Source organism: Rhinoderma darwinii, chromosome 3 (genome assembly GCF_050947455.1).
Source record: "Rhinoderma darwinii isolate aRhiDar2 chromosome 3, aRhiDar2.hap1, whole genome shotgun sequence".
Taxonomy (NCBI): Eukaryota; Metazoa; Chordata; class Amphibia; order Anura; family Rhinodermatidae; genus Rhinoderma; species Rhinoderma darwinii.
In genome coordinates this window covers 21159204-21187052 of record NC_134689.1, presented here as the reverse complement: position 1 = coordinate 21187052, position 27849 = coordinate 21159204, and the positions used below count along the sequence as shown (strand labels likewise).

Here is a 27849-nt window from a genome sequence, read left to right as displayed (position 1 = left end):
TGTGTGATGGGTGACCAAACACTGTACTCCATAGCCTCCAAGATGGCTGACTATGGTTATAACTTCCTGTTCCCACTTGCAATAGAAAGAGAAGTTCAGGATTTCAAGCTTGATCTAGCAAATTAAGAACTTTCCTCAGCACGTGCTTTATTATTTGGATAGAGAGGAGCTTTAATAGCATAGCCCAAAATAAAATGTAGATTTAGGCGAGGGTTACACGGCAACTTTGGCCGCCATGAAGAAACATCGATGTGTGATCGCTATGTCACGCGGCTGGATTCGCAAGTAATAGAAATGAATGTGGTCACGTTGCGACCCGAAAGTTACCAAGACTGCGACATGACAGTCGCGAAAAGTTAATCAGGTTTGTATTTCTTGCGACTGTCATAACGTGGCAAATTGCGGGTCGCAACGTGACCACATTCACTTGTGATGCCAGCAGCGCGACACAGCGATCACACATCGGTCTTAACCGTGTGACCTAAAGGTGATGATTATATTATACTGGGGAATGATCAAGTTAACAAAGTTGCATTTTATTGTATTTTGTACTGGTAAATTCTGTTGTCTGCTTCCATATGCTGCTTATGTACAATTTTATACTGTTTTAGTGAACCATATTTCGCAGTAAAGTTAAATGTTAACGGTTCTGTACCCATTGGCATCAATCGCCCCCTGCACTATGTATAAATTGACATAAGAAGTGGGGGATGGGAAATGACCACTGCCATGATCATATTTCTTCTCAAAAATGCAGTTGTCAATTTTTATTGAAAAATATATATAACCCCAGCACACACATATTTTATATATATTTTTCAATATTGTGGGATTCTCGTCCCTACCCTACTAGCACCACGCCAACCAATTGAGGAGTGCATCCCAATATCTATTCTTGGTCAATTTTTATTGGACTGGCAAACCAAACTAGATGACCTCTGCTGCTGACCTTTGTAACTTAAAGGCTATGTACACCTTTGAAATTGTTTTTTATTTTTTTAAATAATAATGTCTATCAGTGTGTCTGGTGCCACTTTTTGGGTATTTTTTATTAAAAAATATTTAAACTTTTTGAGATACAGCTGCTTTACATCCTGTATACAGAGCAGCTGTATCTAGCGCTGAGACCTGAATCCGTGAGGTCAGCGGGACTGACGGGTTCAGTGACAACGGGTCGTACCGAGCTGTTACCGAGCACATCTAAGTTCATAACTATTTCTCCTTCACATTGATACAAGTGAAATATTCGGCTTAAGGTTTGACCAAAACGAATAAAATCCCCAAGTAGGATTTAGTCTATCTCTAATGGTGAGACTATTATTGGGTACATTGTATATTAACCTTTGGTAAATGGATATACAATGAAAACCATTCAATGTTTTTGAAACCTCCATGCCCGAGTATGGGATTATTATTGTTATTATTATTATTATTGCTATTATTATTAAAGGATCTAAAGAGAATACTTTTTGTAATCTTCTGAAGTCTCCCACTCCAGGTGGTCACTTCTTAGCCCATCTTCAGGATGGAGAGATTAGTAGAATGGTATTTCGAGTGGTAACACCTATCAAATATTAGCGGATTCAGTGTCCATGGCTGCAAGTTGAAAAGCTGAATGGAATAAGGGTGATGTTCTTCCCTGCGGAGAGCGAAACGCGCACAAGGAATGAGATTCAGAGAGGGATTTTGTGCAAATATCATCGTTTTCCTAGTAATCTCAGTGTCTCTGCAGGTAGCACGCCTCGCTTTGTAATTAAAGGCTTTGTGCGGGGAAATATTGAGAATAAAGTGGTTTCATTTCACCTGCCGTCCTTTCCTGTAGACTAATTTAGTAACAGTTTTTTATATCATAGGCATGTGTGGGTTTGTGTGTTTACACCTCTGTGTTTACCGCGGGCATTCAAACCATTAGCGCTCTCATTGAGATAACTAGATACAGGACGTCGGCTATGTGTATGGGTTTATACTTCTTGCTGCTGCTGTGGTATCTTTTTATACTGCTTGAAAAAATGTATTTCAAAGGGTTTTACTGGGATTATATAAATAGAAGTAAAAGAACTGATTATGTCGAGTGCTTCAACTTACTAATATATCGCCTGTTAAGATTTGGGCCCTGTATGGCAGAACTTCACAAATGCTTTCTACTGGGGCCTCACCAGATAGAAAATGGTGATTCCTTTATATCACCATTTATCAACGTGTTAGATGGTCAGTCTTTAGTGTGTGGCCCTTGACACGGTATCCCACTCGAGGATGGCGCAGTAATAGACGCAGACACATCACAGCTCAATAAAACACAACTTTGTTCCCATTGGGGCTCATTGCGTAATGGTTACAAACCGCGACACTTTGATTAGCGGTTAGAGTCTCTGATGGGCACTTAGCTTGGCGGTACAATCTCTGATGGGCACTAAGCTTGGCAAGACAGTCTCGGGTCTCTGGTCACACTTGCAGGCAGGGGTGGCAGGGCTCTCACCTGCCCTTGGTACAAGAATACGGTGGAAATGGTCCAAATGCACTTGCAGGATACAAAGGGCCTCCTTTGGTTAGCAGTCCAGCTAGGGTCAGAGCGCTGCAAGCGGTCTGCAAACACTTAGGCCCCATGCACACGACCGTGTTTTTGCGGCCGCAATTCCCCGGAAAATCCACGGGAGAATTGCGGCCCCATTCTTTTCTATGGGGCCATGCACACGACCGTAGTTTTTGCGGTCCTTGCACGGCCCGGGAGCCCGGACCGCAGAAAGAACGGGCATGTCCTATTACGGCCCGGTTCTGCGGTCCAGGCTCATTGAAATCAATGGCGGCGGCCATGTGCATGTCCCGCGATTGCGGGCGGCCTGTGGCTGACAGTCCGCAGCCGGCCGACCCGAAAATCACGGCCGTGCACACGGCTACGGTCGTGTGCATGAGGCCTTAGTAGGATGCGCAAGGTTCCTTACGACCGCTAGTAGTGCCCAATCCTCTCCACAGACCTCCAGATCTCCACGACAGTCCCTTGCGCTACACTCTTTCACCTGACAGGCTCACTTTACACTCTTGAATTGCATGCAACTTATACCATGAGGCGGACCAAAACACCTCCTTATATAATCTGGCTGCCACGCTACTTGCCAGCCCAGCATGCCCGCCTGTAACAGTGCAAACATTACAAGTACAAAACCTGTGAACAAAAGCATGTTAGTAACATAACATGAACATCCAGTAAAACAACAAGTCAGTTCGAGTGCACTATTGTGTAAGTCAATGCTATAGTCCGTTTATGCTGGAGCACCCCCTTATAGACATCAATACCAAAATGAAAAAAAAATGTATCTCCGTTTATCTTTCATTTATCTCCTAAATCCTGTATAACAATAAAAAAAAAGCACAAAAGGAGACAACAATTTAGCAAAACCAGATATTAATGCATCCAGAGTAAGGCCTGTGATGTAGGTCAAAACTATATCGCCAGCTATGCCTCACCAACACCAGGTGGACGCCTTATGAATGAGGCTCACCTTCGTTTTAGAAACACTTCTTTGCGGTAATGTCTACAACCATGGTGGCACTGGATTGATATGTTACACCACCTCTTATGGATGGGTCCATATACTGTAGGACTTTATATAGGCATATGTGATTCATAGATTGGCCAATGGATCATGTAAACATTGCCCTCCTACAAATCGCCATAAGCACAGGTAGAAAACACATTGTGTTGTTCCAGAAAAAATGACAACCATATGTTTGTGCCAATTTCATCGTTAGAACATTTATCAACGATTTTGCACATGTATTAAAGTACCAAAAATGATGGACATTACCTTCTTGTATAGAGAACCTACATAAACTCACAACGACCAACCATGACTGAATTTGAATAGAAATATGGCCACTAATGAGCTTCTGTCATGTTTATAATGTTTTAGTATTGGGTTTTTTCATACCAAATGATAGCATACTTCAGCAAAAACTCAAGTCATCCTTTTTATATATTTTCACAAATGTCATTTAGACTCTCAAACTTTTTTATTAGTTCGGTATGAATTTTTTTTATTGGCTTTTTCCATTAGTTCACTATAAGGGTATGTTCACACGGCAGCCTCCGTTACGGCTGAAATTAAGGAGCTGTTTTCAGGCGAAAACAGCTCCGGAATTTCAGACGTAATGGCATGTGCAGGCGCTTTTCGCTGCATCCATTACGGAGGTAATTGGAGCTGTTTTTCCATGGAGTCAATGGAAAACGGCTCCAATTACGTCTCAAGAAGTGACAGGCACTTCTTTGACGCGGGCGTCTTTTTTACGCGCCGTCTTTTGACAGCGGCGCGTAAAAAAAATGAACGTCGGCACAGAACATCTTAAAGCCCATTCAAATGAATGGGCAGATGTTTGCCGACGCTTTGGAGCCGTATTTTCGGACGTAATTCGAGGCTAAAACGCCCGAATTACGTCCGGAAATAGGGTGTGTGAACCCAGCCTTAGACTGGGGTAAGAGAAAAACCAAGAAGTGGTCCTGTTGAACTTCCATAAGTTGGTGACATGGGATTGTCTGTGGTGTTACTCAGATTGTTGGTTCCAAACTATTACATTTGGGATTTACTTGACTTTTTAGTAAGATGTTGTATTGGAGTTGGTAAAGTTTGAAGGGTGGTGGGATGACTTGTACGGTGTTATTGGGTGATAAATAAGGGGAAAGTAATGAAATAGAGAAGTAGAATAGAAAAGAAGGAGCACGGGATCATATAAGATGACGATGTATATGAGCATAGGTATACATATGTATTTAGAATTGAGACTTCTAGACTCGTTCCTTGATACTCCAAGATAGCGTTAACCGAATTATACATTTCACCTGCGGTACCCACTTTTCTTACGACTTGCGGTTTGGTTCTTGGTGCTCTGCTTGCCCCAGGACGTGGAAGTTATCAGGTAATAAATTCTACAGATAACTTTGATCTAACTAAGGGGGAAAACATAGAGGAGCAAGAACTCTCGTAGTCGTCTAGCTGGGTCGGGATTGATCGGTTGAGTGCAGCGCCAACTGGAAGAATCACAGGAGCCAAGACATAGTACAAGGGGACACAAACTAATTAAGGTGTCTGCCGGGACTAGTTCACATCGCTATAGCACGACAAGGAAAGTTTATTACAAATACCCGCTACAGTGTTGAAGCGTGTAGGTATTTAGCACTAAACTGAATTTATATCAAGAATACAGTCTCCACATTGGCAATCGGATATCTGGCACATGCTGATGTCCATCTTAAATCAGGCTGGTACTCCGTTATATTAGGAGATATAAGTTTCTGGTTTCTGGCCTTACTTAGGAGACAGTAAACTATGTCCTCAGTATTTCCTGTTTTAATCTTGGCTCTGTGAAGCAATGATGGATATTGACGTCGCTGCGAACCTTCACTATAATGTTGATTAATATCAAAACCAGCTTCTCCAAATAGAAACTAGACAGTTGACTGGCAACGGTTAAGAGATTAATTAGTCTTCAATTTTTTATCTTACAAGAGAAATAAGATGTTTACCTGTATGTAGGCCATGTTTTATTTTGTCCTGGAATGTCCATCATTTGTTTACTTATCTAAATAGGTAGAAAATTCTATGCTGATTTTTTTTATATAGATGTTTATAGCAGACAGAGATCTTTTTTTCTGATACAGGGCTCCAAATTCTCTGCATAGACATAGGGTCGAATCAGAAAATTCTGTCCGCCTGCAGCCACCACTAGGGGGAGCTTAGGAACAGTAATCTCTAAAGCTCCCCCTTATGGTGACGGAAGGCAGACAGAATTTTATCATGAGGACCACACACATATATACGGCCTAAGTTTAAGCTTGTTTCCCGAGCGACTGGACAGCTGAATGTTGGGTGCCCAGCAGTCAGAGACTGCCAGGGACTCTGCAGAGAAGAGGGAAGCAGTTTTTACCACTTCTGTCTTTTCTGTACTCACGTACACAGTGCTCAATGAGCGCTGTGTATAGAACAGTCTCCATTGGTCCCGGTGGTCATGTGACTGGTCACATGATCGCCGGGATGCCAGTAGTAGAAGGTTGCTGGGTTAAACTAGATACAGCACAGCCACAATAGTTACTATAACAGGGCTGATCTCCACTGTAACTCGGGCTGATACAGTGTCAAAAGAATAACATGAAATAAGTCCCCAAAATGTATTTTCTGACCTATTGAGGGACAGGCCATAATGCTAAAAATTTTTACGTAAAACAAATGAATAGAAATTACACATAAAATACCCCCTCCCCCTCAAAAAAAAAGATCCCCTGCCAATCATTGTCAGAACACTAGCCTCGACCCAATTACCATAAAATAGACATGTAATATATAAAAATTTAGGGTAGACAGTTATCACCACAAATAAAAAGTCTATTTTAGGGTAATACAATAGTATTACCAGAAATAAAAAAAAGCTTGGCCAAACTATAAGCCTAAAAATGCTAAAAGAAAAAAAGTTAAAAAACGACGTGTTTACAAATTATAAGAAAAGAAACCTGCATTGATGAAAAAATCATAGAAATCACGTTGCTAGCCCAACAAATAAAACTGTTATAGCTGTTTTACTAACGCGTGCTAAAAATGACAAAATGTTTCCTGGTCTTGAACTGGTTAACTTTGTCTATGCAGAAGATTTGGATCTCTGTATCAGAAAATGACTACTATAAAGAAATGTTCAAAAATTCACAAGCAAAGTCCTTCACTAAAATGCAACATACAGCTTAGTGGTCAACTGTCCCTAATGACAAATGATTGTCCCAACATAGAACTCTAGGGTATTATAACACAAATTGTATTAAATAGGGACATTTCTGGTCTTTAGGGCATTCCTGTGTGGTACATAGGCTTAGATGAAATTATTTTTTATAAGTTTGGCTAATATGCTTTCAACTAGTTGTATGTAGGAACGTAGTATCATATAACTACTTTGGACATCTCAATTATTCTAAATATGGGGTAAATGACCTTCTCATCTCTCTCTGACTACAACTTCAATTTACACCAACCCGTATTATATGCAGTTAGTCTCATTTTCAAATACCCTAAAGGAAATTCCAATTAATAGAGGGGGTGGGTCCCCCATTCAGGACCCTCGTCTTTTAGCCAGACTGATTATAAGAGTCTCTTACTCTGGAGGACCTGGCACATCTATCCTTTAAACCATCAGCCCCTTTGATTTCAAAAGGAATTTGTGCAATGCTTTATTTCTCCTGTGGTGGCGCTGCAGGAAAATTGAGTACTTGTTGAAAAGTATCTTCATGGATTACATCTGATCACTCGGGATCCCAGCTGCGGGACAACCTGTAATCAAATTATTGTCCAGGGACCCTTCTAAGAAAAAGGGATTGTCCAAAGCGTACAACCCCTTAAATAACATTTTTATGAGCTATGTCTTATAAAAAAAAAAAGAACTGGCCTGAAGTGCTTACAGTCTAAACCTCTGATAAAGAACAGTCATTGGTGCTCTGGAAGTTTGCAGTAGAATTGTCTGATTGTTAGAAGTCTCTAATTCATTCTTGTTATGAGCCAACATCAAATGTAATGGAATTTGTTGCACTATATATTGCAGTAACTGCTGTTGTGTGGTCTGGAGCCAGGGTTTTAGGTCTGGAAGCAGAACTGCTATTAAACATATTTTAAATTATTGAACAAGTGATAAAAACGGTATAGAGCATTATATGACTTAATTCCCGTAGTTTATTTAAATGTCCGTGAGTGGAATGGGTAACGTCTGCCAGAATATTTAAACAAAATATATTGTGTGTTGTTAGTGGATCTCTCTAGAAGTTTGTACCTGGAGAAAAATAAACATTTACCTGGCCGATGTCATAGCATTTTTTTTTCTTACTTTTATTTTTGTATTTTATTTTGTTTACATAGTATTTATTTGCGCTTTTGCAAAAAATATTTCAGTCTTCCTTACTCGCCCCCCGGGATTCCTTTGTAGAATATAATCAGAGCAGTGGTCTCCCACTGTTGAAAAACTGCAAGTCCCTGCATACCCTAAAGGCCGGTAACTGTTAGGATATGCTGGGAGTTGTAGTCACAGGCAGTACACATAGCACTTAAAATAAAATAGCGGCCCACTGCACAACTGTCACCACTCAAACGGAAATACCATAAGAGGCACTTCCATTGTACAACGGACACTACCAGCGCCATACGGAACCCATTGACTAAAATTTGTTTTCCGTCAAGGTGCCCGTGGCTCCATCGGTAACAATAGCGTAGCATGCTGCGCTATTGTTTCTTGTATTTTTGACCGGATCTGCGACGGAGGCCCCTAATGGAGCCTCCAACGCGGATGTGAACAGGCCCTTAGAGCCCTCTTGTCTGGACAAGAGCAATGACCACTTGGGCCCCAACTAACAGCAGATGATCACCAACTACAAACAACATTATAAACTTTTTCTTCTCTACAAAATGTCATACTTGTTTGTTTGTTATTCCTATTTTATGTCTTTTTTTATGTAATTGCAAATAAATTATTTTAGGCTGCATAAAACAGTTTAAAGCCCCCATACTTTAAACATTACATGTGCTCATATTATGTTACTGTTCTCTTCTCTGCACAGTTTTTCACTTTTTAGAGAAGCAGCTTGTGCCCCAGAGCTGCTCTTCTGACTATAAGCTGGGGCAGAAAGTTGCCACCATTGTCAGCAATTTTAGAAACTAGTGAGAGCTGATTTTGGCCACCTAGTCACCTACCTACAACTCCTAATCAGGGGCACAGCTATAGTAGCTGCAGAGGTAGCAGTTTCAGCCAGACTGTGGTACCAGTGAGGTCGCAAAGACTTCTCTAGTACATAAGAAGACACCAATATTATAGATGGCACATAGTAGGTTGGGGACATATTAAAAATGTTGCATTGGGGAGCACATGAGCTTTAAGGGGGTTGTCCACGTTTGGGCTGTTTTTTACACTACTGACCTATCCACAAGATGGGTCATCAGTAGATGATCGGTGGGGGACTGACACCCACACCCTGCACGGTCATCTGTTCCGGCTGGCTACGGGCACCAGAAGCTATGCAGTGGTCGGTGCCGAAAGCAGAAGCCTCCGACCACAGAATAGCGGCCGTGCTGGGTTACTGCAGCTCTGCTCCTATTCACTTAAAGCGACCCTCCGGTCTCAGGACAAAACTATAAATGTGAAGGGGTACATGGATTAATATTACCTGTTGCCCCCTATACAGTGCATCTGCCGGTTTAGGGTCCTTTCTGTCTTGTCACAAAATGGCCACAGAGCTTCTCAGACTGAGTCTGAGACACTCCCTCTGCTTATGGATTGAACAGAACTGCTCATGTGAGCAGCTCTGGCCAATCGAAAAACAGTGGGAGTGTCTCAGACTCATAGTCTAAAAAGCTCATTTTGGGACAGCACAGAGGGGACCCTAAAATACAGATCAACGGCATAGGGGGGCAACTAGAGGGCAACATGTAATATTACTCCATATACCTCATCATATTTGAAATTTTGTCCCAGGACCGGAGGGCCGCTTTAAAACTGTGGTTGGAGCCCTTTGCTTTAGGTACTGACCACTTCAATATCTTGCGGCATCCGGAGGCAACCGGAACAGCTGATCAGTGTGGGGTCTGTGTGTCGGACTCTCACTGATCATATACTTTTATACTCATCAATATAAAAAACAACCCCCAACCTGGACAACCCCTTTAATTTATGCACCTCTGTTCCCCATGTCGGATATGCTTGAGTATGTTACTCCCATCGTTACACCTCTATCCCTTTTGAGACTACCAGGATCAGTATACAAGAGGAAAGTACTCCTGTATTGATGTATTGATGAACGTCCACATGATAGCCCACATGCATCCTAGGAACAAACAGGACATATTTGAAAAATACCCAGATATGTGTTTTAATTAAATATATATACTACCTTGTACGTCAATATGATGAAGATGAAAATAAGCGAATGGGAAGACTATTTAGGCCTCATTTGTAGTTCCTTAGAATTGACTCTGTAATACCAGATAAAACGTTTCTTTAAATCATTTATCTTTGTTTGAAAGTTTCTCACCTGTTGAAATGTTTGTGTTTTAAGTGAAAATGTTTCCGTTTTTGTGCTTCTTTGTGTCATTCTGCAGTAATTTCAGCGTTATCTTGTAATTATTGTTCATTCCCATTAATCTTTGTAAACAAATTATCCTGCCACTGAAGAATACATGAAAGAGAATGTCCTTCAATACGCAAACTAGTACACAACGCTACAGTGTCACAGATAGGATTATCAACACTTCGAGTTACTAGGGAAATTGTAGAAAAGGTTATTTTATGTTGTTTTTTAACTATTTTCCTACTACAATAATGATTCATTTAAAGGGATATTACACAGTATACTGGATGCAGAGGAGAAACAAGGACCACACATCCACAATATTAATCAATGAACATGAGGTTCTTAGAGAAACATTTTGATCAAATTGTATAAGCCCAATTGCCACTTCACGGCGACCTCTGATAAGTGGGTCCCTACTCTATTGGTTACAGCACTGCATGGCAGCGCCCCTGCAACCACAATACCGCACCCTCAGAGGGAGCAACCCAGAGGCCCAGAAGCCCACTTATTAGAGGTCGCCATGAAGTGGTAAGTGGGCTTATACAATTTGATCAAAATGTTAACTAAGAACCTCATGTTCATTGATTAATATTGTGGCTGTGCGGTCCCTGTTTCTCCTCTTCAACCAGTATATTACACAGTATGACTTGTCTGAAAATAATTCCTGCCTTGTGCGGGGCAGCTTATAGAATAGTGGTCTGCAACCTGTGGCTCTCTAGCTATTGTGAAACTACAACTCCTAACATGCCCTGATAGCCTGCAGCTGTAGAAGAAGCTTGCTTTGTGAAGAAAGGTGCATTGTATACAGTATATATTTTTATACTTCATATTGTACTGAAAATATACCTGTTTCGGTGGATTTAAAAATGGTTTTCCAATAATAGTGTTTTATGACAAGTCAATAGGAGTCATTAAACAGTAATAAATTGGGTTTCGGCCATTAAGACCCCACCATTCCTATCTAGAGGGGCGTACGGCTGATGTTCTGACCACCCAGTCACAAAGAAGATAAGACCAACCAGGGGTGGAACTCTTCTCGGTCTCGATACTACATACACCTTTGAAGTCTGAGACATTTGCTGTGACAAAATGTGTCATGGAAATAACAGCTTCCAGCTGCTACAGTGTAGAAACCATAGTGTAACATCCAATGTCGTATATAGTTAAAGAGGCTCTGTCACCAGAATAAAAATGCTCTATCTCCTACATCAGTTTATCGGCGCTGGGATGTAGTTACTAGCAATGTGTTTTTATTTTAAAAACGATGTTTTTTTAACAAAGTTATGGCGTTTATAACATTTATGCAAATGAGGTCCTTAATGCCCAACTGGGCGTTTTTTAATTTTCAACCAAGTGGGCGTATGACAAAGAGGTGTATGACGCTGGCCAATACGCATCATGCACCTCTCTGCCTTACACCCAAGCTAGATTCACTGAGCAGCGCGGTCTCGCGAGACCGCGCTGTGACTTCACTTCTGCCCACAAGTCTTTCATCCCTGCGTCTGAAGACAACATCTTTCGTCTCCCTCCAGGCCGATGAGAAGTCCCAGTCGTCGGATCGGTAGTAGCAGCAGCAGCAGCCTGGAGGGAGACGAAAGATTTTGTCTTCAGACGCAGGGATGAAGGACCTGTGGGCAGAAGTGAAGTCACAGCGCGGTCTCGCGAGACCGCGCTGCTCAGTGAATCTAGCTTGGCTGTAAGGCAGAGAGGTGCATGATGCGTATTGGCCAGCGTCATACACCTCTTTGTCATACGCCCACTTGGTTGAAAATTAAAAAACGCCCAGTTGGGCATTAAGGACCTAATTTGCATAAATGTTCTAAATGCCATAACTTTGTTAAAAAACATTGTTTTTAAAATAAAAACACATTGCTAGTAACTACATTCCAGCGCCGATAAACTGATGTAGGAGATAGAGCATTTTTATTCTGGTGACAGAGCCTCTTTAAACAATACACATTTTTATGGGCCCGGTACTAAAACTGTTACTCATATATGTAATGCTTAATCCTTGTTAGTGCTTTTTTGATTTTGCCTGTTTATTCTATATATATTTTTATGTTTAATTCATTTGATTCACAATTAGTAGTAAAATGTAGTAAAAAAAAAACCTGACTTAATGCCCTTTTACACTGGCTAATTATTGGGCAAAGGAGCGTTCAAAGAATGCTCGTTGCCGATAATTGCCCTGTGTAAACAGAGGACCGATCAGCAGATGAACGAGCAAACGCTTTTTCATCAGCTGATCGTATCGTTTTAAATGTGAAAACTATTATCAGGGAGACGCGCTGCCGACGTGATAATAATGTATGAGGACGAGCGATCGGGGTAACGACCACTCGTCCCCATACTAGCTCTTTGTTAAAGGAGTAAACGAGCACCGATCAATGAGCTCTCTCGTTGATCAGCGCTCGTTTACACGGACCATGTCAGGCCGTATAAAAGTACCTTAAGTATCTCCGTTTTTTATCCACATATTAAACCAGGACCAGTCACATATATTTAGAGATAAAATGAGCCATTGTCCTTGGTGTGCCTCGCTGTTGTGCTGACTCAGTCTTTCTTCGACCTTGTGGTTTAGACCTTTCTTTAATATATAATCTTGTGTTCCAGCAAAACACATAGATTTTACAGAGGCAGAAATGGGGTGTTTCGTAAACATGTCTTCCTGTCACAATAGCTAAGGGGTTTAGCACAAGACCTACGACCTGCCATTCCGGTATTTATAAGCTTTTGTAATGGAGGTCTTTGGACACAATCCATTACCCCTTCCAGTCCCTTAAGGACCACAAGTAATAAAGGTGACAGTGTCAAGCCTCCCTGTAATCACTGTGTTCTTTACCGTCAGCAATCTCTATTCTCTTTCAAGATCCCTTAGAACTGTTTTATTTTCCTCTGATGATTGCTTCTTTGTGCTTTTTATTTTTTCTACATTTATTTTTTTATTATTTTCACACGCGTAGGATTAGGGTTACAGATATCTGAAAAACATGTGATTGATGTAATGGCCGCCGCTGTATACTTACCTCTCCGGGATGGACGCGCTCCCCATCGCTGCCGATCTCCTCCTGCCCTTCCTAGTGCTCACCAAATTTCCACCCAGCTTTCCCAGGGTATAAAGGATACCTCCCCGTCCTATCCTTGCCTGAGCAATTTGGTGCCTTCCTAGCTTGCTAGATATACCCGGAGCTTAGTTTGAATTTCCTGTGATTGACCTCTGTACCTTTCACTATCCTTGCCTGCCGCCTGCCCTGACCTCGTGTTGGTGACTCATGACAAACCTCTGCCGCCTGCCCTGACTTTTGCTATACTTGACCTTGGATTTTGTCTGCTGATAAAGTATTACGCCTGTGTTCGTTGGCAAGAGATACTACTCTGGAGGTAGCGACCTGGGGTTCCCCAGCAGTGAAGTCCAGATCCCTGTATAAGGCTTACCTGGGGTCCCCTTAGACTCCGCTCCCCTTTTAACTCCACGTCCAATCCCTTGGTAACACAGTGGGTTTACACTATCCTCTGCATGCTCCGTGACTAATAGAATAGGTGGAAATACACTCCAAAAATTTAACTTGGGTTTTGAGTTTGGCTTATTATTAGAATACCAAATGATTATGTTCCCACTTGATCACCTTTTAGTTTTTAATCTAAAACCGTACCTCCAAAATTCTGTGCAGAATAATTTCTTAGGTAGTTTGAGAGCTCGAGGAATGCTCCCTTCCCTACCCCACAGTATTCTTTTAAATCTAGAGTCGAGGAGTGTGCCTAAATAGGATCTATTCGGAATGCAATTGCACGTTCGGTGTGTGCCCGGCAAAGCTCCTGGTGCATGTATGCCAGACATATCCATGCCTAATGACCCGACGTATGCTAAAAAAGTGTCCTTTGGGCATACATTAGAAAGAGATGTGATTTTACTGTGTGGAATAGCTTAGTTGACTATCTGTTTCATATAGGGTCATGCAGTAAAAAGTTTATTTATTTTTTTACAATGTGACCCTATGGGCGACTTATGGCACAGTGAAGACTTCAGTCTGAGGTATACATTGTCAAGTAGTTCTAACATATACCTCCAACGGAAAACTCAAACGCAGTGTGAACAGGCATGGGATCCCATTCTATGGCGATCTCTGGTGTTCCCCCTCCTTACTTGTTGATATCTTTAAGTATTCCCTCGATTAGGTTATGTGATATCCAGCAGGGGCCAATGAGAATTTGGAGGATATGAGAGTGGACTATTAGGGCAAAAACAACATTTTCTGGTTTTGCCAAAAGTTCCACCTTAAATTTTACCATGGTTCTGCAGATTGACAATATATTGCATATACTTTTTCAAACTATATCCTTAAATCACTTTATTAAAAATTCAATACTTTGTTTTCTTGGACCAGGCACTATATGATAATATAGTGTATTCATTTCAGTCACATGAAGGAAGAAAGACTCGGCTCACACATTTATCTGATGCAGATACTCGCCAGCTTCATCGCCTTTAGATAAATTTGAAAATAGGCAAAATTATCCCAAAAAGAAATAAATAAAACTAAGCAGACAGTTTATCACACTGAAAAGGGTCCTGGGGCTGGTTCGCCATAATGTGCTCTTACTCATTGGTTGACAAAATGGTAGAGAGACGTACTGGAGGCAAGTAACTCATAAGCGCTATGCTTCCTAGACAGTGGTTAATGCATAACTTTACTCTGAGCAGTCTAAAGGCAAATGATAATGATTCTTGCATTTCCTATAATTCAGTAAACTTTCAGTCTGCTCTGTAATGATCATGTAGTTAAATGATGCTTGCTTATTCTTGAAAGAACAATTCCACAGGGTAGATAGATAGATAGATAGATAGATAGATAGATAGATAGATAGATAGATAGATAGATAGATAGATAGATAGATAGATAGATAGATAGATAGATAGATAGATAGATAGATAGATAGATAGATAGATAGATAGATAGATAGATAGATACTGCTTAAAGTAAACCTTTGTCATCATGTCATTTTAAGATCCCAAATTCTGTGCTGATTAATTTCTTACTACCGGTACATGTTTATAGCGGTTGGAGCTTTGTTTTTCTGAACAGAGCTCCAAATCCCCTGCATAGTCACGGATTTAAAAGATAACATGCTGGCTACCTGCAGCCTCCACTAGGGGGAGCTTAGGGGCTTACTGCATACTTTTCAGCTTGCGGTAAGCTCCCTCTAGTGGTGACTGTCGGTAGCCAGCATGTTTCAAATTTATGTTAATGCAGGTGATCTGCAGCTTTATATCATAAAAACGCAGCTCTGACCGTTATAAAGCTGTATTAAGAAATTAATCAGCACAACATTTTTAAAGGAAACCTGTCAGTAGTTTTAGAGCCACTAAACTAACTGGATATCGTTGTGTAGCTGGCGTTTAGTGTTCCAAACCCATCCAAGTCCAAAACAGGAGTTTGGACATTTTCTGTAAGAATAGCGTGTCTCGAAGGGCAAAATTAGGTTTTAATTTCCTACGATAGCAACAATTTTTCTTACTAAAATGGTCCTCATTCTAGAAAAAAAAAAATATCTCACCTCACTGAGCAAATGGACATTTAAAAAAATGTCCTGCTAGTAAAGATCATAATGTCAGTTTGAATGGAAACCCAGTACAGCGCCACCATACAAGCAGGCATTGCTAGGTACTACAACCTAAAATGAATCAAACCCCTACAATATATGTACAATAACAAAGAACAACGTCTGCCGCCTTTATTTCACCCATTGACCGACTTTCCATTCTGCCTACATCAGCTTGTGCATAAAGAAGTAACATCTTCAATGGCTGATTTCCAGCCAATGTTATAAATCCTGCTTTGTGTGTTTTTGAAAATTAAATTAGCATCTCGCTAAAAAATGAAATTGAATCAGTTTTCAAATAGGAAATAAATGAGGAGATAAATAGCCCATTGCGTATTTTTATTGCGCTGATTAAAAAAAATAAAAAAAATAAGCTTTTCGATTTGACTAACCAAACGTATTAAACTTAATCGTTTTTTTCTCCTTCATGTAGAAAATGAAGACTCGGCGTGAATTAACTCTTTCCTGACGACCTGTTAGTGTCTTTGAAATTAAAGATTATTTCCATATAATTAAGATCCGTACCCTGGGTAAGAGAATCAGCTGAAATCTCAGGCTGCTGTTAGCAGATATCCAGTCTAATTGGCCTCTCCACAGTAACCCAGAGACTGAGAGCTGAATGAGACAATTGGGCCCTCTCAGCGGTGTACTGGGGGAGATCACATTCTTCTCCATAGGAACTCAGCAAAGCTTCCCGAGATCAGACTCTTCTCCGCATCATTAATGCCGCCATTCAATCCCCTTAATTTTATAGTTTGAAAAAAAAAATGTTAATCGGCAGCCCGATCGTTCTATGGATCTGTGTGCACATTGTGTTCAAGAAACTGCAAGGAAATGTGTACATTTTAAAGTTATTTAAGCCTTCTGCTTATTTCAGTTATACGCCTATTCTGTAGCATCTGTAGTCAATTTGCTTCTTTTATGGATTTTGTAAGCACTTTGACACAGAATAAGGTTGTTAAAAACATTATAATAAACAGGTAATGCTGTAAGTAAGAAACAAATAACTGTAAACATATATGTTCCTAACTAGCTGGTCTATAAAATGTCCAATTAAAGTCCATGTCTATCCTTAAAGAGAATCCATCACCTCTCCTGACGTGTCTAGTTGAGAAATACTTGTATTCCCCATGAAATAACAATTCTGAAACATCTTTTGTTAGAACTCTACATTGTGCCGTTCCTCTGTTATTCCTCCTAGAAATGAATGAATTGAAAACTGGGCGTTACCATTCCCCTTGTCGAAGGGGCGTGTCCCTACACAGTCTTACTCTGTCAGCTCTGATTGGACATTGTCAGTCTGTGTAGAGACACACCCCCAACAGGTAACAACCCAGTTGTCAATTTATTCATAAATTCTAGGAGGAATAACAGAGGAATTGCACAAGGCAGTGTTCTAAGAATATATGATCCAGAATTGTTATTACATGGGGAATACAAGTATTTACTAAAACAGACATGTCAGGAGAGCTGGCAGGTCCTCTTCAAAGGGTAAGTTCACTAAGAAATAACAAAAGGTGTCATTTCGGTGAAGTCCATGCCCTGTGACCCACACTGATCGCTATAATGGAGTGGCCGCGGTGCTTCTACAAGCTCAGTCCAACGTCGTCTTCTTGCTTAGAGATCTTCAGATCTCTTGAGTCTGTAGTCGAGATCTATCATTCTCTGCAAAGGGACTGCATGGGGATTACAATGAGATATTTCGAACAGCAGACTAAGAGATCCTAGCAATCGGTGAAGGTCACAGGGCACAGACCCCCGTCCGATTACATCTTCTTACATGTCTCAGTGAGACAGAGAAGTTTTAACTCTTGTCCATATATTTTATTGTAATATTACAATTCAGCCTGGCAGGCTGCGGCTCCCCGTGGCAAACTTTGCTGTTTTAGCCAACTTCTATAAAAAGGGGGTTGTCTATGATCAGATAACCCTTTTAAGGTAAATCTTCCCTTTAAAGAGGTTCTCCTTCACTATTTATATGAAGAAAAATCTGATTAATAATGCAGGCGGCTGATATGGAGAACTTGACTGCTCCCCTGCTGCTTTTCACCTTCTCTGCTGTCAGTACAGGGCCAATCCAGCTTTGAGATGAAGATCTGAGAATCTGGTTGCTAGGAATATACTACCCAATAGCTACAGCGTTTTCAGGAAAGTGTCCTTAGCAACTAGTATTCCCTTAGATTAACCGCTCGAGGCTGAACTGGCAGAAAAGGGGCAAAACGCTCAGAAGTCCTATACGCAGGACTTTCTTTTATTTCTTTTATGTTCCTTATTAATCAGATAAGTTGGCGTGTCACCTAAAAACAGTGGCTGCACTGGCCAGGCGAATGCATATATGCAAAATCAATAGCTAACCTACTGCATTATGAGTCTCAGATGTGGCCTTTGACTCCATCCAAGGGCTGTACATTACATTCAGGTGTGACCACCTCTCAACAGCAAATTGGGGGCACAAGTACCAGCTCCCTATTCATATGCCATCAATGTGTATAGCGAACCGATTTAACTCGTGAAGGACATTTTTTCAGTTATAAAAATGTACAGTGAAGGAAATAAGTATTTGATTCCTTGCTGATTTTGTAAGTTTGCCCACTGTCAAAGACATGAGCAGTCTAGAATTTTTAGGCTAGGTTAATTTTACCAGTGAGAGATAGATTATATAAAAAAATAAATCAGAAAATCACATAGTCAAAATTATATATATTTATTTGCATTGTGCACAGAGAAATAAGTATTTGATCCCTTTGGCAAACAAGACTTAATACTTGGTGGCAAAACCCTTGTTGGCAAGCACAGCAGTCAGATGTTTTTTGTAGTTGATGATGAGGTTTGCACACATGTTAGATGGAATTTTGGCCCACTCCTCTTTGCAGATCATCTGTAAATCATTAAGATTTCGAGGCTGTCGCTTGGCAACTCGGATCTTCAGCTCCCTCCATAAGTTTTCAATGGGATTAAGGTCTGGAGACTGGCTAGGCCACTCCATGACCTTAATGTGCTTCTTTTTGAGCCACTCCTTTGTTGCCTTGGCTGTATGTTTCGGGTCATTGTCGTGCTGGAAGACCCGGCCACGAGCCATTTTTAATGTCCTGGTGGAGGGAAGGAGGTTGTCACTCAGGATTTGACGGTACATGGCTCCATCCATTCTCCCATTGATGCGGTGAAGTAGTCCTGTGCCCTTAGCAGAGAAACACCCCCAAAACATAATGTTTCCACCTCCATGCTTGACAGTGGGGACGGTGTTCTCTGGGTCATAGACAGCATTTCTCTTCCTCCAAACACGGCGAGTTGAGTTAATGCCAAAGAGCTCAATTTTAGTCTCATCTGACCACAGCACCTTCTCCCAATCACTCTCAGAATCATCCAGATGTTTATTTGCAAACTTCAGATGGGCCTGTACATGTGCCTTCTTGAGCAGGGGAACCTTGCGGGCACTGCAGGATTTTAATCCATTACGGCATAATGTGTTACCAATGGTTTTCTTGGTGACTGTGGTCCCAGCTGCCTTGAGATCATTAACAAGTTCCCCCCGTGTAGTTTTCGGCTGAGCTCTCACCTTCCTCAGGATCAAGGATACCCCACGAGGTGAGATTTTGCATGGAGCCCCAGATCGATGTCGATTGACAGTCATTTTGTATGTCTTCCATTTTCTTACTATTGCACCAACAGTTGTCTCCTTCTCACCCAGCGTCTTACTTATGGTTTTGTAGCACATTCCAGCCTTGTGCAGGTCTATGATCTTGTCCCTGACATCCTTAGAAAGCTCTTTGGTCTTGCCCATGTTGTAGAGGTTAGAGTCAGACTGATTCATTGAGTCTGTGGACAGGAGTCTTTTATACAGGTGACCATGTAAGACAGCTGTCTTTAATGCAGGCACCAAGTTGATTTGGAGCGTGTAACTGGTCTGGAGGAGGCTGAACTCTTAATGGTTGGTAGGGGATCAAATACTTATTTCTCTGTGCACAATGCAAATATATATATATAATTTTGACAATGTGATTTTCTGTTTTGTTTTTTTATATATAATCTATCTCTCACTGGTAAAATTAACCTAGCCTAAAAATTCTAGACTGTTCATGACTTTGACAGTGGGCAAACTTACAAAATCAGCAAGGGATCAAATACTTATTTCCTTCACTGTATCTGACTTACGATTGAGGTCCTTTAAAGGGTAACAAACTTCTGATATGTCATAGAGACGTCAGAAGTTTTGATTGGTGGGGGTCCGAGCACTGAGACCCCCACCAATCGCTAAAATGAAGCGTCAGAAGTGCTCGTGTGAGCGCTGAGCCGCTTCGTTGCTGTTAGACTTTTTCCGGAAATCAACGTATCGGAGTACGGGCTCATAGACTTTCTACACCGCTACATAAATTTCCGGAAAAAGCCGAACAGAAACTAAGCAGCTCAGCGCACACATGAGCGCTTCTGCCGCTTCGTTTTAGCGATTGGTGGGGCTCTCAGTGCTCGGACCCCACCAGTCATAGTGACATGTCAGAAGTTTGTTGAACGTTTAGTTACCATTAGACAGAGAGCTCCTTCTAGAAGAGATTCATATTAGAATTTTTTGTTGCGTCCATCTTCTCTTTTTTGTGTCCTTTTTTTGTTCGGTTTCCCAAGACCTGGGAGTCATATATGTAAATAGATGTCACTTGATTTTTTAATTTAGGTTTATGGATGTTATAGAGGAGAACATCGCTGTAAAAACAAGGTTATTCCTATTAGCCTGATTTAAGGAGCTTCATTTGGCAGAGATCAAATATCTATTTTAGGACCACTGAAAATACGGCCTTGAGAGATAAGAGTGAAGCCCTGCTTTATAAAATTTCTTGTAAATGTCTCATAATATTGCACGTGTCAGGTTTTCTGATCTTCCTGATCTATTTCTCTTGGAAATTCATGAAGGAAATTTGAGAGGATGGTAAAAAGTTGAGTGCAAAACCCTCGATGGTCCCCATGTTCCTACAGACGTATTCGGTTGCCTGTTGTATGTGTGCAGCTTTTAGATGGGTCAATACAAGTCCTATTTAGGTGTATACAGATCAGCCCCCTAGTGGAAGCAACAGGCAGTCAAGATTTTTACAAGTACTTTATGTTTGTGGGGGAAGGGATCTGTACTAAATACAGAGCTCCGTTTTCTTTGGGAAAAGCCCCATATAACTGCTGGGGTTATCATTTAGCAATTATCACATGGATTTTTATGAAGAGGTACATTTTCACTCTTTTTTTATTACTCTACCCTCATTCTTCATTCTAGTTTTGGTATTTGGTTTATGGGACTGGGTTGTGACAGGATAGAGAAAAACCAAACTGAATTTAAGTTGAAAAATGAATAATTGTTATAAAATCTGTGACTATCAATTCCGTATATACATCTCAGGAGCTTAGCTCTTTAGGCCCCTCCTATTAATAGACAACATCAAAACCACACCCCGTATGCAAATAAACCCGCGTTAACTTGAAATAAACACCAGAGACAGTCAATACACAGGGCTGCCCCTAGGCATGTGCCTCATGTGCCTTGTGGGAAATCTGGCCCTGGTGATACTGACATATCATCTGTGGCTATAATCTTTGAAGGCCTACTAGAATACTTCTTTAACAACACCAATAGGGTTAACCAGACTTTTGCACGTAGTCTTAATTTGTGCAGACCTTAGAGATGTCATACTCGTAGCAGGATAAAATACTTATTCGTCCCAAGAGCCCTTGAAGAAAGCTCGCGGGCCCAGCTAAAGATTTGTCTTGATGCATGCAACCGATGTGTTGTCTCCTGGCAGCTCCTCTATATTACAGAGCTACTGCGTATACCAAGGGGAGCCCCGAGGGGAACCCAGGCTGACCCCTCGAGAATATGTGATGAGAAATCCATTAATGACTGATGACTGCTTGTTCTACAAATTGATTTCAGATTTTGGCCGTCACAAGAAAAAATAAAAGAAGTTTCTGCCAAAATCAATGCGCTTACAACATTAAAATACTAGCAGGGACATGTATTACTTTATTAGCTCCTTTCTTGTATTCTCTGCCGTTCTAGAATTAAAAGGTAAGTTATTTGCTTTCCTTTAAAGTATGTGCCGTTCCTTTCTTCTGTCATCCTCGGTAGACCTGTATGTGCGCGTTACTGCACAAATCTAAGATAAGACTTGGCAAGCGGCGCCACAAGACTCAGTTATCCAAGGTTCAATACCAAATAATGGTGCCAACCTTTATCATGTACACTTAGCCTCTGCAGTAAATTCTTACTACTTCCTTTATTGACATGGCACCTTTGCCATTTCCTGCACAAAATCTGAGATCTATATGACTCTTCACAGCCAGACAGGTGGGATTAATAAAAAAGATAAAGTAATGATAAGTTTACAGAGTGGAGGTACTGGCATTCAATTCATTGTGCCGCTATCATACATCTTGCCAATTTCGCTTTGCGGCAGTGTCATAGCCAGCAATGAGTGAATTCAGGGACGTAACTAGACTTTATAGGGCCCCAAAAAAAAGTCGGAAAGGGCCCACCTTACCCTGTTGACAGTAAACTGAGCTGTTGTAATGCTGAGACATAACTACTTTTAATTGAGCAGGGATGGATAGTAGCGATATATAGCAGGCCAGTATAGCTTAATACAGTGGTTGGTGATTTTAGGATAACCCCAGGGATATCGTAGGGCCCCATATCAAGTCAGGAATAGTTTTCCTAACTTGATGATAAACTGAAATGTCGTAATGGAAACAGGCACAACTACTTGTACTTTAGTCTCAAATAAAGGATGGATAGTTATAGAACAGATCTTCACAAACGAGGAGACAGCAGAAAGCCACCAATGTGTTTTTTCCAAATCAGAGGGAACACTATTCCTGTATCTACATGGATCCCGTAGCAGCTGCTATAGTGCCGCCTCTGACTCCAATAAAGAAACCCTAAGGCTTTGTTCTCACTTCTGTCATGGTGCCCACTTAAAATGTAAACCACGCATGGCCGTATACTACCGGTTCCCGATGGACCTCATTAACTCACAGTGGTGTCCATTGGGTTCTGTCGTGGTTAGTAACATTGGATGCCATGCTATACTTCCCGTCAAATCTTCCGGGATTGCTGACGAAGGCTCAGATTCCCTGACGGCAGTGTAAACACAGCCTTAATTTTGTTGATTGATTAGTTTTGAGGTTTTACCATGGGTTCTCATGTTTCTCAGAGCAAGTATGCGTTTATCATAAGACCATTTTTAGATGGTATTTTTGGTTTCCTAGTAGTACACCCAATTTTTCAGAACTGAGAGCAGTAAATGCCGCATTTGATAAAGAATGCCAAAGATATGAGGGAGAATTTCTTCATACAGGTAACCCCAATGTAGTTAAGACACTACCTATTACCTATTTGAATGAGTTCAGGGCTGGCTGTAATGAAGCCTTTTACATAGGAGATATCGATGTTGGATAGATTTGCTCCTTCAAAAAGTTTGTCCCATTTTCTCATTGGAGAGGTGGCCGGATATGGGCATTGCCTCTCGTTTAAATCAAATAGGGGATACAGAAATATCTGTATCCCCTAAATAACTCCTACATATCTGAGTCCCCTGAATAACTCCCAACAGCCAATCCACAAGATGTAATAAACGTCTAAAATATAAATGCAGTAATAATTAACTCTGGAATGGGCCAATACCTTTACAGCACTAGTATGTCAGTAGCTTGCCTGCAACAAAATAGCTCTCGCCATTGCTATGACCCCAATCCTTGCCACCAACAACATTCTTCCCCCATTCCCTGATTTTAGCATTAAAAATTGGCACATAGGGTAAATTTATGCCAATTCCTAATACTTAAATCAGGAATTGGGGGCAGAGCGTTTTTGGTGCCAAGTCTCCATCCTCCAAGGGAGCAACATAGCAGTTTAATGTATGTATAATGCAGTTTACAATCAGAGGGAGGGTTTCTGATAAATATTTGTGCAGCTGATCAAGCGCCACCTTCATGATTTTGCTAGGCGGCTCTACCTCCTTAGTGTACAGCCCTGAATAACTCATACCCCGGACTCATGGGAGACTATGCTACTTTCGGAAGAATGTTAGATGACATCCTGCCTATTAACAAAAAGACTAATTTAGCTGCGAAGACAGAATCCCTTGAGGTCTACCACCCATATATTAGTCCAGATCATGACTTAACACTACAATATCTGAATATCCACTTAAGTCGGTGGCAGGGACTAGTCTGTGTAGGGCCTATCTTTGGGTATGTGTTACTTGTACAAGCCTACAGGGCTTCCCTGCTATAGGCGGCACCACAGATGGCCTTGTGACCACTGCAGATAGCTCCCCTTCAGAGCCCCTGTAGATAGTGCCAGTCACAATTTCCCCTGTAGATAGTGCCATTCACAATGCCCCCTATAGATCGCGCCCCTGTAAATAGCGCCAGACGCAATAATCCCTGTAGATAGCACCCCTCAGCGACCCCTGTAGATAGTGCCCCCTGTAGAATTCTCCCCCAATGCTGCCCACTGAAAAAAACAAAAACATTACATTCTCACCTGTCCCAGTTCCCGCGCCGCCCTCCAGCGATGCAGGACTAGTCAGGGACCAGGCATCAGTCGGCTAGAGTAATCAATTGTATCCGCTTCATAAGAACACGGATATAATTGGGTGAAAGGTCCCGCTTCAGCCCAGTTCTCCGAACCGGCTCTAATTTTAACAACCAGTTTGGGAGAACCGGGGCAAACTGGACCCTCTATCAGCCTCGGGTCCTGGGCACTTGCCCAGATTGCCCCTATTATAATCCACCCCTGAAACCATCCATTGCCGTATTTGAGGATTTTAAAGTGAGGGAAGACTTTCTATGACGTCTGAACAGAGATAAATCTGGAAGCAACATCAAAAAAGGTAAAATATTAAACTCAACTAACTATTTGTATATAAATTGGAATGCTGCTTTAAACACATGAAAAATAATAACCTTTGGAGTTATTTCATGCGATGCTTGGAAAATGTGTATTTTTCCGCAATGTATTTTTTGGCAGCAATTAACATGGCTAGAGGAAACCGCAAGAGCTTCCTATTTTTAAGTGCCTATATTTGATCTCAGGCTCTAGTCAGTTTTTTCCTTTTCTGTCTTGACTTTCCAAGGCGAATACGATACCAATTAAGGTCTTAGATGGCACAAACTAAGTCTGCCTAAATATCTCATGTCAAAATAAATTTACTAAGAGCCTTACATCTCTTGTAGATCACAAAGTGGGCCTGGATCCAAAATGTAATTTTTTAACAAAATAATCATGTGAAAACCAAACCAAGCATTTTCTTTGTATTATAATACTGTTGATTTTACAAAGCTGGGGTGTCCATTATTTCACAGAATATTCCTACCCACCCCTAAGGTGATATTAGAACAATGACCACCACAAATCTCAGGTAGACCCTAATTCAAGGGCCTTGTCTAGTTTTTACAGTCTGTCTTTGGTAGAATTTTCCCCATCGAACATCTGTAATTTGCGAGGAGTGTTCTATTCCTCTGCAGTGCCCCCACATGTGAAATGAAGCATTACATGGTGTATGTTGAAATCAATAAGCTTCCTGTGTAATGCATGAACGTTCTGGGTCCTCCAGGGATGCTTTTTGTAGCTGTTCTCCACTCAGGTTCAATGATGGAGGTCCCGAACAAGCGACTCCCATCTATTTACTCAGAATAACCTAATATTTTTTTTGTAGTTTGTAGTAAAAAGCCATACAGAACTCTATGTCCCCCTACAGGCTCGCTGCCAAATGCATGAGTCCTATATGAAAGGTAGAGTTACACTTTAAATTGTCTACAGATTGTTGCTTGTTTGTTTTCCTTCCCTCCTCATTATTTTAATTCTATTTGATTATGCATACATTAAAGCGAGTTTATTTGCTGTCTCTGCTACAGAGTATTCTATACATACGGCAACAAAGACTCGACTTGAATGTATTCCTTGGCAAACCGTGCTTTATGTATTGGTCCTGCCACCATCTATTACCAGAGGGGAATTCTTGAGCTGTGAAATAAAGACGATAAAGAATGCAGCCAAAAGCTAAGAAAACCTATTTTCTCTTCAATTTTTTTTTACATTTTTTTTTTTACTAGGGAACAGCTTGTGCCACTAGTGATAAAATGTTATATTGTTCTGTAAAACCCCATTCATAACTTGGATCCTGTTCAGATATATACACAAAGGGCAACCCACCAGATATTGTGATCCTGCTGATGCCAGTTACATGTAATGCAGACCAACACAGTTTATGTTAAAAGGAAGCTACCCGAAAACATGGTCTACTATAATACATAGGGGTTGGATAAGGTTACAGGCAATAAAACTGGTTTATATGTTATAATGGTTCATTGATCTGGAATTCTTGGTCGCCTTTCTGTGAGGGCATAGTTACTCATGAGCAGTGACAGTAATCTTATAGCAGTCTATGGCATACTGGGGATTGTGCAGAACAACTATAGGGAATTTGATATATATCCCTGGCTGCCCCACTTTTGGATCACTTCCGCTAATAACTAGAATACTACATATACTATAACACTACATACAGTAATATATTCTAAAGCATAGGTTCAATGTGGAAGACACTTATCAAGTAGCCCACAGGCCCCTCTTCCACTCTACGAACACAAGGCCCATCACTGGATCTGTAAAACATAATTTTCCTCTTTGTTTACACCCTTTGAGCCCAAGACATTTCATTGGCTGAGTGTCTCACCTTAAAGGGAACCGGTCACCAGCATTTCACCTATTAAACCAGCAATACCTGGTGGTAGTGGGTGAAAAATAATTTTTATGTAACCTATAATTATCTTCTAAGTCGGCTCTGTACCTTTAGTATTCAGTTTTTTAGTGTTCCCGTGCCATATTCTAATGAGCATAAAAGAGTCATATCTTCATTTCAAAAGAGTCAAATCTTCAATTCTCAAGCTTTTCTGAGTTAACTCCGCCTCCTTACTTTTGATTGACAGCTTCTCGCGTCCCCCCAGCACACACGAAATCCCATGCTTGCGCAATGATGTCCTGCTCTGGTTCGCACATCAATGGACACCGTAACGGCGCATGCGCAGTAACTAGAATTGAGGCCCTGGTGAAGCAGGGAAAGGTATTGGACCATACATGACGGGCGCATTTGCACTATCTCAAACGAGATTTTGGCACTCAGGGCGGGCCAGTTTTCAGCGGTGGGCGCGCATAAGAAGAGGAATGAACGAGACTGCCGGATTATTAAAAAAAACGGAAAAACCTCAAAATATTTACTTATGGTCTGAGGAGGAGTTTAGGAGAGGGGATAACGGCAATGAACATTTGACAGCAGCGGCCGGCGAGGGGTGAGTAGAGTTCAATAGGTGAAATGCTGGTGACAGGTTCCCTTTAAGTGATGTCATCATACATTTCAAGTGACATTGCCTCAAGGTGAATTCCTTAAAGGGTGTGTCTGAGATTTGAATAAAGGGTCTCCAACAGCGCCACTCTTGTATATGGGCTATTTCTGGTATTGCAGCTCAGTCCCATTCAATTTAAAAGTAATAAGCTACAGTACCAGTCAAAGCCCATGGACAGGGTAACACTGTTTCTGTGAAAGAAAGTAAAAAATGTTTTCAAATCCCAGACAACCCATTTAAGGCTCTGATCACATCTGTGTCTGAGGTACCGTTAGGAGCCTCCACCAGAGATACAATGAGAAATGCCGAATCTGGTGTACGGTAAAATGACGGAAACCAGAGGGAAATCATTAGTCAATGGGTTTCGTTAGGCAACGTTGGTGTCTGTCATGCAACGGATCCGGCTGTTTCAGTTTTTCATTGTTCTGAAAGAGAACGTTAAGGCCGAACATACATGTCTACGAAGCATAAGGGTATGTGCACACGATAACGACTATTACGTCTGAAATTACTTAGCTGTTTTCAGGAGAAAACAGCTCCGTAATTTCAGACGTAATTGCATGTACTCGCGTTTTGCGAGGCGTCAATTACGGCCGTAATTTGGAGCTGTTCTTCATTGGAATCAATGAAAAACGGCTTAAATTACGTCTCAAGAAGTGTCCTGCACTTCTTTTGACGAGCCGTCTTTTTTACGCGTCGTCGTTTGACAGCGACGCGTAAATGACAGGTCGTCGGCACAGTACGTCGGCAAACCCATTCAAATGAATGGGCAGATGTTTGCCGAC

At 41.2% G+C, this 27849-nt stretch overlaps 1 protein-coding gene across 2 annotated transcripts in view; it reads left to right on the top strand.

Annotated features, from left to right (window-relative positions):
- The window catches only part of SGCD (sarcoglycan delta), a 423838-nt gene that overhangs the window by 280778 nt on the left and 115211 nt on the right, over positions 1 to 27849 (top strand). The gene's annotated exons all lie outside the window — the stretch shown is intronic.